Source organism: Formica exsecta, unplaced genomic scaffold (genome assembly GCF_003651465.1).
Source record: "Formica exsecta isolate Colony F162 unplaced genomic scaffold, ASM365146v1 scaffold393, whole genome shotgun sequence".
NCBI classification, from domain to species: domain Eukaryota; kingdom Metazoa; phylum Arthropoda; class Insecta; order Hymenoptera; family Formicidae; genus Formica; species Formica exsecta.
The window spans coordinates 943,907-957,365 of record NW_021851167.1 but is presented as its reverse complement, the minus strand read 5'-3'; the positions used below and the strand labels follow the sequence as shown (position 1 = coordinate 957,365).

At 35.8% G+C, this 13,459-nt stretch overlaps 1 protein-coding gene across 1 annotated transcript in view; it reads right to left on the bottom strand.

Annotated features, from left to right (window-relative positions):
* The window catches only part of LOC115239728 (TWiK family of potassium channels protein 7-like), a 217,226-nt gene that overhangs the window by 197,060 nt on the left and 6,707 nt on the right, over nucleotides 1-13,459 (bottom strand). The gene's annotated exons all lie outside the window — the stretch shown is intronic.

The following is a 13,459-nucleotide window of genomic DNA, read 5'->3' as shown; positions in this document are numbered from 1 at the left end:
TAGATTGCATTTAATTGTAACGTAAAGACCATTTCTCGGGTAACAGGATTAAATTTTTTAACACGCAATTAACATATAGCTGAGTTATGTTACAACCAATTTTCGAGATAATCTCTTCCCTGGGGAATCACTCGCGGATACAGCTGCGTGAATGCTCTGGAAATTCTCGTATTCCAGCACAGGTCTCGGGCTACACGTTTCACAATGTAAAATATGACAATGTGCCATTATGCGTCCAAGAAGTTTAAAAAGAGTAGATTTACGCTCCATTTTCCCCGGGATTTTAATGCATAAAGCGGTAATAATCTTTTCAGATCTAGATATCGAATGTAAAATATGTTGATGTAAAATTAGATATCCCATTCTTCCTCTCCTTTTCGATCTTTAAAGACGATAGTGCGACAACTGTACTAAACGCAGTCTCATTCAGAAAAATTTACTGGTATGATTTTTGAAAGCATGCAATAACATTCGCGCTGTTAAGAAAATACGAAATGACGTCAAAAGAGACGCATGGAAAATAACAAAAGCACTCGTTATCGTAATTCGAAAGATATCAGACATTCCAGACTTCGCATCCAGGATGCTCTTTTCATCAACGGAGACGCCCCTTAGGAACAAATTTGCACGACATTTCGTTCCGAGTTTTAACCTCGTTTCACTGAATTCTCTCCATCTATCGCGAATTCGCCTTTTACATAACGATAACGAACGAAGTGCGCGGAGTGAATATGCCCGTGTTGCGTTAAATTAAGATATTTATTGCAGACAGAGTAGTTTGAAGAGAACGCGCTGACGAACCATTCGACAAATAGTAGATTGTAAATTACACACGCAACATTTCCGTACACACAAATCAAAATCCGTTTTTAATGAAATGCAAACTAAGACAAATGTAAATTTTAAAAAAATTTATTGAACCGTTTTTATTATTTATATTGTGTTTCTTTTGTTGTTACTTTGCAAGACGTAAATTAAGAAATTTTTATCAGCGGTAGGATGCTTCCATATTTTAGCATTCTATCAAAGAATAAGACTAAAAAAATGAAAGATATTCTTTTAGACTTTTGTTTTAAAAAATACAAATTAAATTGATCGTGAACAAACGCCAATATTATGTTTATTACACAATTTAATACAATTCATTAAAAGTTTACTTCTAAATAAATGCAAATATGTTATTATTATTGAAGTTATAAAAAATAAATATCCCCTGCTTGTGTGTGAATGTAAAAGCGCGCGCGAAATGAAAGCTTCAACCGCTAGGATTAGTAAAATGTAAAGCTAAATAAATAATGTACATCAAATGCATTAGTTTATCAGATTTATCATGCATTTCTTATGATCCATTCCGTCCGTCTAAATAGAAACTTTCCAATGGACGTCCCATTGCGCCAGCATGCTAAATCTACGACAAAAGGTGAGAGTCTCAACTTCAAGAATTGGATTGGCGATGGTGAGAAAGAGAGAGGGAGAGCAGCGGGTGCGAGATAGACGGTATTCGAGTTAGTTGGAAGCTCCACAGAAATGAATTGAATAATTTAGCGAGTCAGGATGAAGGGATAAAGCGAGTAAGCTCGAACGTGTCCTCTGGAAAGTCTCCGAAAATTCCAGGGATGAGGTAGCCTCGAAAGCATTCCTCGTTTCACGTCTTTCCGCGAGCGCTCGAAGCATTTTCGTCACACATGCTACATTTGAGAGGCCCATCGTCGCGAAATAATTCGCGAACCGGGGGACGTTACAAAAATGGCACCGAGCAAAAAGAAATTTTCCCCGCATGAATCGTGAGAAATGTTATATTTTTCAACATCTATTTTACTTGAGAAATTCTGATACCCGACATCCAGTGTTTTGTAAATTCAGTTTATTTAGTTTCGCGCACAAATAAATAATGTAATTATTCTGCCAATTTTTCGAATACGATTCGGCGCAAGACGCCTCTCAAATTACGACAATGATCCACATTCTTCTTTTTTACCGATGTATATAAATAAAATTTTCACAATTTATAAAGAAATGGTAAAAAATTTTGTGTCGATTCTGTTAAAATTACATTATTAAGGACAATCATCTAGACAAGGCGTTTTTTAATGAGAATCCAGTAAGAATCGATATTCTTAACGCAAAATCTCTATAGCTGCGCTGGACATTTCGACAATAGCCGAGTCGGCTTGCTACGGATGTGTCTGAATTATGTATTTCGTTATTCTGAAACCACAAGCACAGTCGCGGTAACAATTTGTCAGCGGGGGATCCTGGAAGCCTCGTATTCGCTTATATATAAATGCACACGCACATGTATAGATGCACGTATTATATACAAGAGGTGGTAGAATATAGTTAGACTTTCGTCCTCGGCGGCTCGAAACTTTGAAGCAAGCACGAATCGTAGTAATAGTTTCGCCGAGCATAATTATGCTTCCTTTCCGGGATTAATGTGTAGATAAAGCGGTCGTGGGACCCGCAAGCTGAATCTTACATGGCTATGGCGTCGAGGATTTGTGAAAATTATGTATATGTATTACAACAAAAATATTAATAAAATAAAATAAATAACTCACTTACTGCTGAGCGAGAGAAAAATAATAAAAGAGAAAGTAAAAAAATTATATATCTCGAGTATCAATCATTCTTAAAGGATTGAGAAAGAATATTCACAAATACTCAATAATAAGGGGAAAAATATTATAATTTCTCGGAAAGGGAAGAAGATATCCTGCATATCCTGAAAAATAATAAAAGTAGTCATTAATAATGTCAAAGTGCCAGTCTTGAGTGGACGGCTATAAAACAATGAAGAACATGAAAATAAGATATAAAAATATTTAACGATTGTTTGAAAAGTTGATTGCGTTTATAGCGATGCAATTTCTCGCGTGTCGAATGCAGTTATATGACGATAGTCGACTGAAATTTTTATGGCCGTTCTCAGAAACCAATGGGATTGCATGCTAAAGTATATTTAATTTTCAATTTGCAATGTAAATAGAGTTTTCAGATACGTTCTTTGATCAATTTGATTTCTTTGCCGAGATTATTATTGTTATTTAACTGCACAAAAGCAAAATTTATTTCTATTTATTTCGAAATATTTAAATATTCAAATATTAACAAAAAAGTTATAATTATACTAATATATAATGCGTTTTTCATATATAAAAATATAGCAAATTGTATAAAATTTATTTATAAAATTATTTTTTTTATTATTTTTATTAACTTCATTATTTTACATAAGTTATTCAAAAAAAATTTGTGTTATATAAAATTTTAATTCCACATGTTTTTTTTCAATAATATTTTATTTCTTCGATATTATTGGCGTCATCAATAAAAACTAATCATTTTACAGGTAACTAAAATTATTTGCAAAATTTTTGCATATATTCTTATTTATGAAATAAACTTCTATATTAAAGCATCAATTATAATTCGAAATGTACTAGGGTCATGTAAAGTCGATGAAAGATAAACAACATCAAAAGTATGGAGTAAAATGCAGTGAGAATGAGTCAAAGGCCAACGAAGTAGTACCTAGAAGCGTCGTGAAGCGGTAAAGAAGCGGACGACGGTGCAACACGCAAAGCGAAGTACTGGCGGCTCAAAAATTGGCGTCGAAGTCGATAGTAGACGATAAAACTTTAGCTCGAAGCAAGCACCGACGGAACTTCGCGCCATTAGATACTCTTGCAGTTCGAACAATAGATAGGAAGAGCCTCCCCCCCGTACACCGACTATTCTCTTTTCCTTCCCCGCCTTCTATCCTCTTGCTGTCTTTCGTCTTATGAAGTACTTTGTCCCTTGCGAACACCGATAGCATTGCCTGCATCCCCTTTATTTATTTTCATCCTTCACATCTTCGTTTTTTCTTTTTCTTTTCCCTTTTTGCCTCTTCTTCTTCGGCTATATTTTATAGAATGTTCTCCTATTTCTCAGAGCATCCGCAATCACCATACAAAGTTCAATATCTATTGCGATAAAACGAGCTTCCTCGCGTAATGTAACTTCTTTCTGTAAAACTTGAACTAAATTTACTTCTGATTTCATTACCTATATGCATCTTGTTCAATTTCAATTACCATTTATCTCAATTCATTTTATTTTCTTTCTATAAAAATTCTTATTTTGTTTTTGTATTTAAAAACTCCTTATGATAATCGTATTACAGTTTCATAAAATCAATCATATACTACTGTAAACTGTACACAAATGAATTTATAAATAAATAATATCCAATTTACAGATTTGCATATCTCTGGTCTATGTGTCTCGAATGCTATATTTTACATGACATACCGTAGTCGCCTAGAACATTAACAAATGTCCGTCGTTTCATATATATGTAGTCTCCCATCACGTTTTCACCCCGCACTTTTTATTCGCTTCGACTTCCTCCGTCGCTTTACAGTATCTTTCTTCCTCCCATCTCTTCCCGCTCTCTTTCTTCGCACTACCATCAGTACTACCGCCTTGCACCATCGAGGTAGGTCACGTCTCTATTTTGTATTCCATCAAGCTCGCATCCATTCCGGCGTCAAACAATGAGAAGCGTCCGCGTCCTCTCCGCCCTCTCTTTTGGGCTCTCTTACGCCCTGATGCGTCTCCGCAGGTCTGCTCCGCGAAGATCTCGACGAGTTCCTGAACGGGTCGTAGAAAAGCATATAGTCGAAAAGCTCTCCATGTTTTTTCGCGCCCTACCGACTTCTCCTTTTCTTTTCTACAGCTGCGATCTTTATTCAATCTCTTTCTCACGTGGCGCTATCCAAGAAAAGAGTGTTTCGAGCTGGTATCAAAACATGGCGGCCTTTTATTCGTCGGCTCATCTCGATTTCAAATGCAAATGCATACTGCGACTTAAGAAAGATGCGACTAAAGGATTGGAAAAAACGCGTATACCATGAGACTTCGACGCATCGCGTTTCGCTACTCCGTATCCAATCTACCTTTCAGGCTGCTCAAAATCAAGGAATGTTACGCGTTATCGTGGAGTTTGATTCCCTGCACTAGGCGCACTCACGTTCATCATGCAGCTTATTAAGAGAACTTTCATTATCCACTCAAATACATATACAGTTGTACGGAATATACATATAATTTAGTCGGTCTTTTCCAAGAATCCATCAGGCATTTTAAAATTAAATTTCAAATTCAAATATATTCGATTCCAACAGAATAAATACCCCAAAAATTTATTTAAATGTAGTTTACATTATATATAAAAAGAGAGAAGTAAAAAACACAGTAAAAATACGGAATATATATATCAAAATAATATGTTATATGTTTTGCACATATTTTATTTAAAATTATTTTCCGCGAGAATATGCGCATCGTTATTAAAATAAAATACATATATCCAACTCGTAATTGTTCCAAGATAAATCATGCTACTGTTGGTATCTCGCAGAGATTTTATAATTCCTTCACTGGCATCTATACTATAAACCTCCTTCCGCCCGCAGCATCCAACTTTTAACTGCCTCGGCAAACTTCCCTTCTCCTTTAGGTTAATCCTCGCGATAAGGCCGCGGAATCGTAACCTGCCACTTTCAACTTTTAGGTACTAATAACCCTATCCCATCTATAGAACGTCATCATCGAGAACTACTCTTTCGCCTTAGGGGTTAAAGAAATTCCATGATGATTTTTACAGTAACGTTTATTTTATTGTTTTGCTTATTATTTATTAATCATAAAACTGCCTTTTCTCTCTCTCTTTCTTTCTTCCTCTCTTTTCGCGAGTTCTTTCTCTTATCTATTTCTCTGTATGGAGCATCGCTATCAGTTTCTACTACGACGAGGATCGGGTAACTCCCGATATGCAACGGTAAATGTATGCCGTATGTAAATGTTATCCGAAGCCAACGGTAATCTGGAATTTGCTTCGCAGACGTGTACATTTCGTAGCGGTTCGAGGGTAGCCGCGATGTCGATGATGGAGGTTTACGAAGAGGAATCGACGCCTGAATAGAAATCGAAATGGAGATGGATGACGGGTATGATAAGAATGGCAAACTTACTAGTTACATCATCATTGAAATTAATCACGAATTAAGAATCAATTCTTTCCGATTGACTTTTAACGAAACTACTGTCCTTATCACACAACGCGTGTTTAAATTTATTTGCGCATATATGTTAGCAATGATATAAAACACAATTGTATATTAAAACTTTCCATCAATGCACTTGCAGCATTTCAAAATTTTGAAATATATAAAATATATTAAGCAATCAAATTTATAAAAAAAAAAATGCAAATATTGAATTTGTGGTGGACTTTTAAGTTATTGCGATGATTAGTTAATAACGTAAGTATGATATTTTCCGGTGGAATGTTTTATGTGAAAGAGAGAGAATAAAGCCACGAAAAGCATGGAAATGGGCTTATCGACCTATGGCGAACTAAAAAGTTAACAATACACCACGTTTTCTTGATGCGCCAGGCATAGAAAGAAATTTCTCTCGCATGGCTGCTTCAACAAAGAGTAAGAAACGGCGGGAACAGGAGAAGAGTTGAGAATCGCTGGGACGTGGAATCGGAAAAATTGTGCCGAGTGCGCAAAGAGGAAGACTTCTTTGACTCCATCTCCAGCTTTTCAGCTCGAGGTTGCCAGGCCCTTGATTGTCCGCAAGTGTTCTTCAAGTTTGCTAAGCTATATTCAAAAATAGACTCTAGTTGGAGCCAATTCGAAGCTCTAAAAAAATGGTGTATTTTGCGAATTGTGGAATAAGTTTTTAATACGTTTATTTTATATTTTTCTAAATATTCAATCATTATCAAGTAATTTTCTCAAGTAATAAAAAGTTTCTCAAGTAATAATAAGCAAGTAAATATTACTTGCAAGCACTGGCAGGTCACTGGCGAAACGCTTAATAAATTTCGATCATCAGTTATCATTAAGTTCACCAATTTATCGAGCACAATTACGTGAGAGTAGACGCAGCTCTAATCGCCATTGAAAAGTACATTAGCGCGTAACGAGAGACACCGTACGCGTATGGATGCAATTTCGATGCTGTTGCAATACGACTAACGCAAAATCGCGTGCGTATATTGCCCTGCTTTAGAACGCTCGCTAAAATTGCGGTCAGACCGTAATAAAGTTAGAACCTATGGTATGGGCATGAATTGAAAAGTTCTCTATCGAAACGTAAACAAAGCTACAAAACATTCTGTTCAAATGACTGCAAGCTCTTTATTCTCATTGTAGCTTACGATTTTTATTATCCTTTGCATGTGCGTGGCGCGTACTTATGTAGAATCAAAATTTCACAATTTGAAAAAATTAAAACAAGAAAATTGCAACAAAAAACATGTTTTGTTATATTAATGAATTAATTGATATTTCTACAATTATAGTTATGTATATCAATTATTGTATATTTTATTTATATAAATTTGTAGTTATAAGTTATATATATATAAGATCGTAGATTACCATCAGAGAAGCTTTAATCTATGGAACGATTATATCAAATTTTATCAGTTGCATGACGCACATCAAAGGAGAGGAAGAGAGAGAGAGAGAGAAGTTGTAGAACTTACATTACAGATCGCGCGCATGAGAGGATGGTGCAATTCGGCTGAACCATCATCCATTACAAACTTCTAATGAGCCGTTTCAGTGATACGTCTGTCAATATTGGACGACATTACCATCATAACGCAATCGCGTGCGGTAATACATGCTCGTGCACATATCAACGGTAACAAACTTAAAACAAACGCGTATTACGCATATAATACGCACGAATGCAACCGTATGCTGCGGGTCGTTATTGCATGGGTGTATCTAACCCAGTTGCCAATCCGTACAGTTTATTCGGCACTCGTTCGGCAGCGTATTGTGTATCGCGTTGCTCCGAAATACATCCGGCATACGAATAGTTTTCGAATCCCGATCTATTCAATTCGTCTCGGCACAATCCGCCGAAGTCAAACATGAGCAGCGACTTTAATAATATTCCTCGAGGAAGAAACGCGACAGCTTTGTAGCGCGGGTAAATAAATAAAACTTTTCAGAAAGCGCATACCCTAGGGGTAGTTCTCTCGAATACGTTTATGAAACAACGCTATCGTTGGATAGCTCGTAGAAATTGAGAGAAGATTCTACGACGCGTCTAAAGGCGCGCCTCTCACCGCGGTCCTCCTCTTTGCAACAAACCCCTCTATATCCACGACAACGTTGCGGCAAGAAATTTATTTTCGCGCAATCCAGAGATATGTACCTGCCGAGGGAGAAGAGGATTACCAGATCTCTTAGACGGATGCGCCGCACATTGAGATTCAGAATTTGACAAAAGCCGAGCTTACGTTTGTAAGCTGATAATAACATTGTATAGTTATACAAAGGGATTATATTGAAATTACGGACAAAGGTTTCGCCGACATTTCGCCGAAATATAACAATTTGCATTCACGATGTGCACATTCATTCGGCTTTTATCATATCGAGAATGTTTTCAAAAAATAACTTTAAAAAAGTAAAATATTTTCATTCAATAAAATATAAATGTTATATTGGTACTATGCTGACATAGTTCAACTTCTCAAAAATGTTACTTTCTTCTAAAGTTTCTTAACACAAAAATGTTGCGACATTACTAATGTGATGTAAATAATTCTATAATATAAAGAATTTCTATATATCTTAATAACATATTGAATTTTAAAAAGAATTGCCTTGCTTCCCCGAACTATAAGAAGACCCGAACTATATTAGATATTCGATTTTTCATCTCTTACAATTCGAAAGCATACTCAATTTTCCCAACGCGACGCGCCACGAATACGAAGTGTCCTCATTCTGCTGCTTTACGAGTAGAATAAGCGTATACATATGTAAAATGCTATATATCATAGTAGCATGTTTAATAAAAATATCTATTTGAGTAACATATATAAGAAAAATACAATTTGATAGATGTGGCTTCTACAAAGATTAATCATTTAATTCGTGAAATGTTACAAGATTCCTATATAATATCACAAGATTTTTTTAGCACACAAAATTGGGCATTAACAAATTGTAAATTCAATTGCAAATAAAAATATTTATTAATGATAATTGAATTTTAGTAAATTTTATCTTTTGTATGTCTGCTAACTTGTTAACAAAAAATTAAAATTAATATAAGAATTAAAATAAAGCTAAACAAAATATATATAAAGAAAAAACAGCGAGTTAAAATAAATAAATGAAGAAAAGTAAAAAATAAAAGCAAGTTGCAGACAGGAAATAATTAGAAATATATGATTTTAAATGCATTTAATTTTATAAATTGATACGTGCATTTATTATTATAAAGCCAACATAAAATGTTACAAAAAAACAAAAAAATATATAAAAAGAAATAATTAATAATCCGCAGTCGCATATGTATCGTATTATACATCATATTAAAATATAAAATTTATTTAAAATAGTATGTGATAATAATATCAAAACCTTATTGTAAGAAACATGCTTAATGAAGTATTATTTTATTAACAGACTCCACTGATTGTAGTCTATCTACGAGAGAATACTAAAAACGATAAGAAAAAGGAAATGTTCTCACGATAGTCCGATCCCAAAACTTAACTCCTACTAAAGTTAAGAAGCAGTAATGAATCACTTCAAGAAACTAGCAAGATCTTGATCCATGGAACTAAATCTCCGTTACGAGTTTTCGAGTCGCGAGATCCCAATAACCGACGCAAAGAAACGGGAGGGCGAACAAATGAATGCGAACGTCCGTCTTTCGGATGAAAAATTATATGACGAGCGAACAAATATAGTTCTTTGTCTTCCAGGTGGAGCACTCGCCAACAGAAAATTTTAAAAAATCCCGCGCTTGCACTTTTTTAATTAAATTTGCTGCCGACCAGCCCCGTCTACGAACACGCGGCCGCCGCCGCCGTCGCGGTGGACTTGAGAACTCCCAGGAATTTAATTGAAGTCTCCGTATCCTGAGCAACCTTTTGGGAAGAAAAAAAAACCGCTACTGCAAATTCGCAAAGCATAAGATAAAGCAAAACTGACTGAATATGAGTAAAATAATTGCCACAAAAAGCATACAAAAGATATAGTTAATTGAACCACTTTTCGCATAAGTAAATGCATTCCAGCAATGTACGTACACGAGAATAGAAGATACTATAAAAATATAAAACAATGAATTTTTTCCTTTCCTTCTCTTTAGAATTTTTCTTTTATAGTAACAAAATAATACACTATTATTTTTTGCGTCTTAAAAACACAATTTATTAATAGCTGCTAACAAGCAACAAGCCCTAAAATGACCTGAAATGCCGTAAAATGTTTTGACCACCAGATTCTCTGAAAGATACTAAAGAGCTTTAGACATGTGTGAAGACGAACTGTAAAATCTTTAGGTGAATGTTCCGATGGTAGATAGTTCTCTCTCGAAAATAGGAGGATGGGAAGAAAAAGTGATGCCTCGGTATGGAATAGCGATGAAAGTCTGGAAGTTAAGCGCCTTATGGGATTCTACGAGTTCGAGGTGTTTCGTGGAAAAAGTGCCTTCTACATCGACGTGCCTCGTGTGCAGACGTGCGCGAAAATGCGCCATTGATTTTTATCCGTGAAAAGTAGGCTTTCGTGAGCGACTACGAAAGGCAGGATAGAGGAATATCGCGATAGGTAAGCAGGTGCATACTTTGACGCACACTCTGGCAAAAATAAGAGTACAATGAAGAAAACCTGTCCTGAATTTCTTCCAGCTCTTCGTGGGAACAAACATTTACTTCATTATAAATCAATCAATTCAACATATATCACATTTTATAAAAATTAGACATATTTTATCCTTTATACATGCAATATATCTATCAGACAATTCGATACCAACAATTAAGTATTCAAATACAAACAATTTGAATAGTTCATGTAAAAAAGTATATATATATATATATATGAATATATTAGAGACATTATTTTATTTCTCATAAAATTGCTATGCCTGTGTATATATTTTATACATACATATACATATATTTCGCCAGATAATATCTGACATACGATCAAGCACATAGTATCGAACACTATTTTTTTTATTTGTATTAACTATTACCCGAAAGTCACGAGCTTCTCTCCACAAACAACAATACTAAAAAATAATTTACACGGTCAAACACGCAAGTACGTACACGTTTGTTCGTTCGAATGCTACTCGTTTTCGATAAAAAAGTTTCGTATAAAAAATAGATATATATACATGGTTGCGCCAATAGATGATCACCGCCAATCGAACTAACCCAGCTTTCATCCAACTTATCTTTTTTATACACGCCGTTTTTCCATTTGCTCGCCCCCTTTGTTTTGGCGTCTTGTCTTTACGAAAGAGGCTCTCTTATTCCGCGCGAACAGCTCGCCCGGGACAACGTGATCAGAATACTCATTGGTAATTCAGACCGACCGCGATGCGGGTGTGTTCCTAAGGGTGTGACAGTGGAATAAAGATAGCAGACTTTCAGAAGTTCTACAGAAGCTTACTCCAAGAGTCATTCTTATGTCAGAAGTAGTGAAATGGGTCAGGATATGGGTCAGCCAGTTGGATTGAACTGAATAAAGTATCGCTCCGATATTTAAGCTTTTGCTCGTGCAAAATTATTCTATACAGTGTACCGTAGCGTATGCAGACAAATATTACCCTCTGAATCGCGCTCTTATTGTCATTATTAAAATAAAGAGCCAATTTGCTCGGCTCTACCTATCAAATGCACGCACGCACTCACGCAAACCTGACTTTTTTCCTTCAATAATTCAAATACCGTTTCTTTTATCCTGTTTTTTTGTTCCGCCCATTCGTGTTTTCTACAACCTAATATTTCTCTCGCAACATGCACATTGTGCGATAGTTTCGATACAAAAATTCAACGAAAATTGCAAAATAAGCATGATTTGCGGCGGCCGAGAATATTCACGCGCACAGTTGGTGATCCAATGATAAAGAAAAACTCGTCATATGCGATACAAGCTTGGAAGCGGTATCAATATTTTCTCCTCTTTTCTCGGGATCAGTCCGTAGCTTTAGAATCCGGGACGTCTGGTATTTTATATTAAAAGTCTCTGTCCCGCGTCAGCCCCGCGTTCTTATGCTATCATAGCATTTTTGTTCGGATATGGTTGCGTATGTGAGGGATGCGGGATTGTGTATATCCGGAAATCTCTTTTCCAGAACTATCACACTTCCAGAAATCTGGCTGATTCACTTTCCGGAGCTCTGGAAAGTCGTAGAGAATATGCGTGCCACACGTGCACACGTCACTGGATCGATATTTATGGGATTTCATAATTGTTTTCGAAATACCCGTCGCGTCTAAGTCGATCTCGCGATTCTCGAATTCCTCTTACGCGATAATAAACGAAGCTTATACGATCGATCCATATATACCATCCATATATATATTTACGCAGAGCTGAAATCCAAACGTATCTCGGATTGCATTTCCATTTTCAAGAGAATTAAGATTTACGAACAAAATTCCAGCGGATGGGTTCTCCATATTCGTATCGTAATTGCTTTGCGCAAGAAATATCGCAGCACTGAAAGCTTATTCCGCATGAGGGGGAGGGGGGGGATAGATCCTTCAAAATTGTTACAAAATACGCTGAAAACATATCTCAATTATTCATCAGCCTGTGTGCAAAAAACGAACAAGTTATAAAATATTTTCTTCATACGAAATTTAATTTAAAATTTTTCCTATTTTTTGCTGATAACTGTTACATATACTTGCGATTATCGTTAAATAATTTAAAAAAATATTTAATTGGTGGAACATCAAGTATAGATATCGTTTATATAAGTTATCTCTCATTGATACTAAACGCCTCGAAAATGACATTATTCTAACAAAGTTTCGATATAGGAATTGAGTGATAATCGAAGTTAAACTCGAAGCACAACGGAAATAGACTATGCTATATCCGGAAAGCTCAAATCTGAAGAGCAAAGCACTTCGTGACGGTGCTTGGAGATACCATTCTACGTCGTATGGAACAGCGTGGAAATTCAAAAGCGCATGTTTGTCCGTCCACTCGGCGAACCCTTCTGGAAATTGGCCCGGTGTCACCGGAGAATTTCAGTACCCTCTCTTGTGGCCCTGTCCACGCGGAGCGCAAGGGAATCCAGTAAAATTAAATCAAGGGGGCTTTCGTCCTTTCGCCCGTCGAAAAGCCGCGGGACAGCTATTACTACGTACTTCGTATGTGTATTCATGTAATACTGTCGAGTAATGACTCGCATTTAAATGTTATCGATTCAAGGACCACGTACATATCCAATACAGGATACATAGTATCCTGTTATTCTGATAAGCGCGGCACACATACACTTTCAAAAATGGACATGATATTTTTCTATTTTGAATAATATTTCTACATATCTTGTCTTTGCGTTGCATATCTTGTGTTTGTAAATATTAATTATTTTATATAAATATATATAT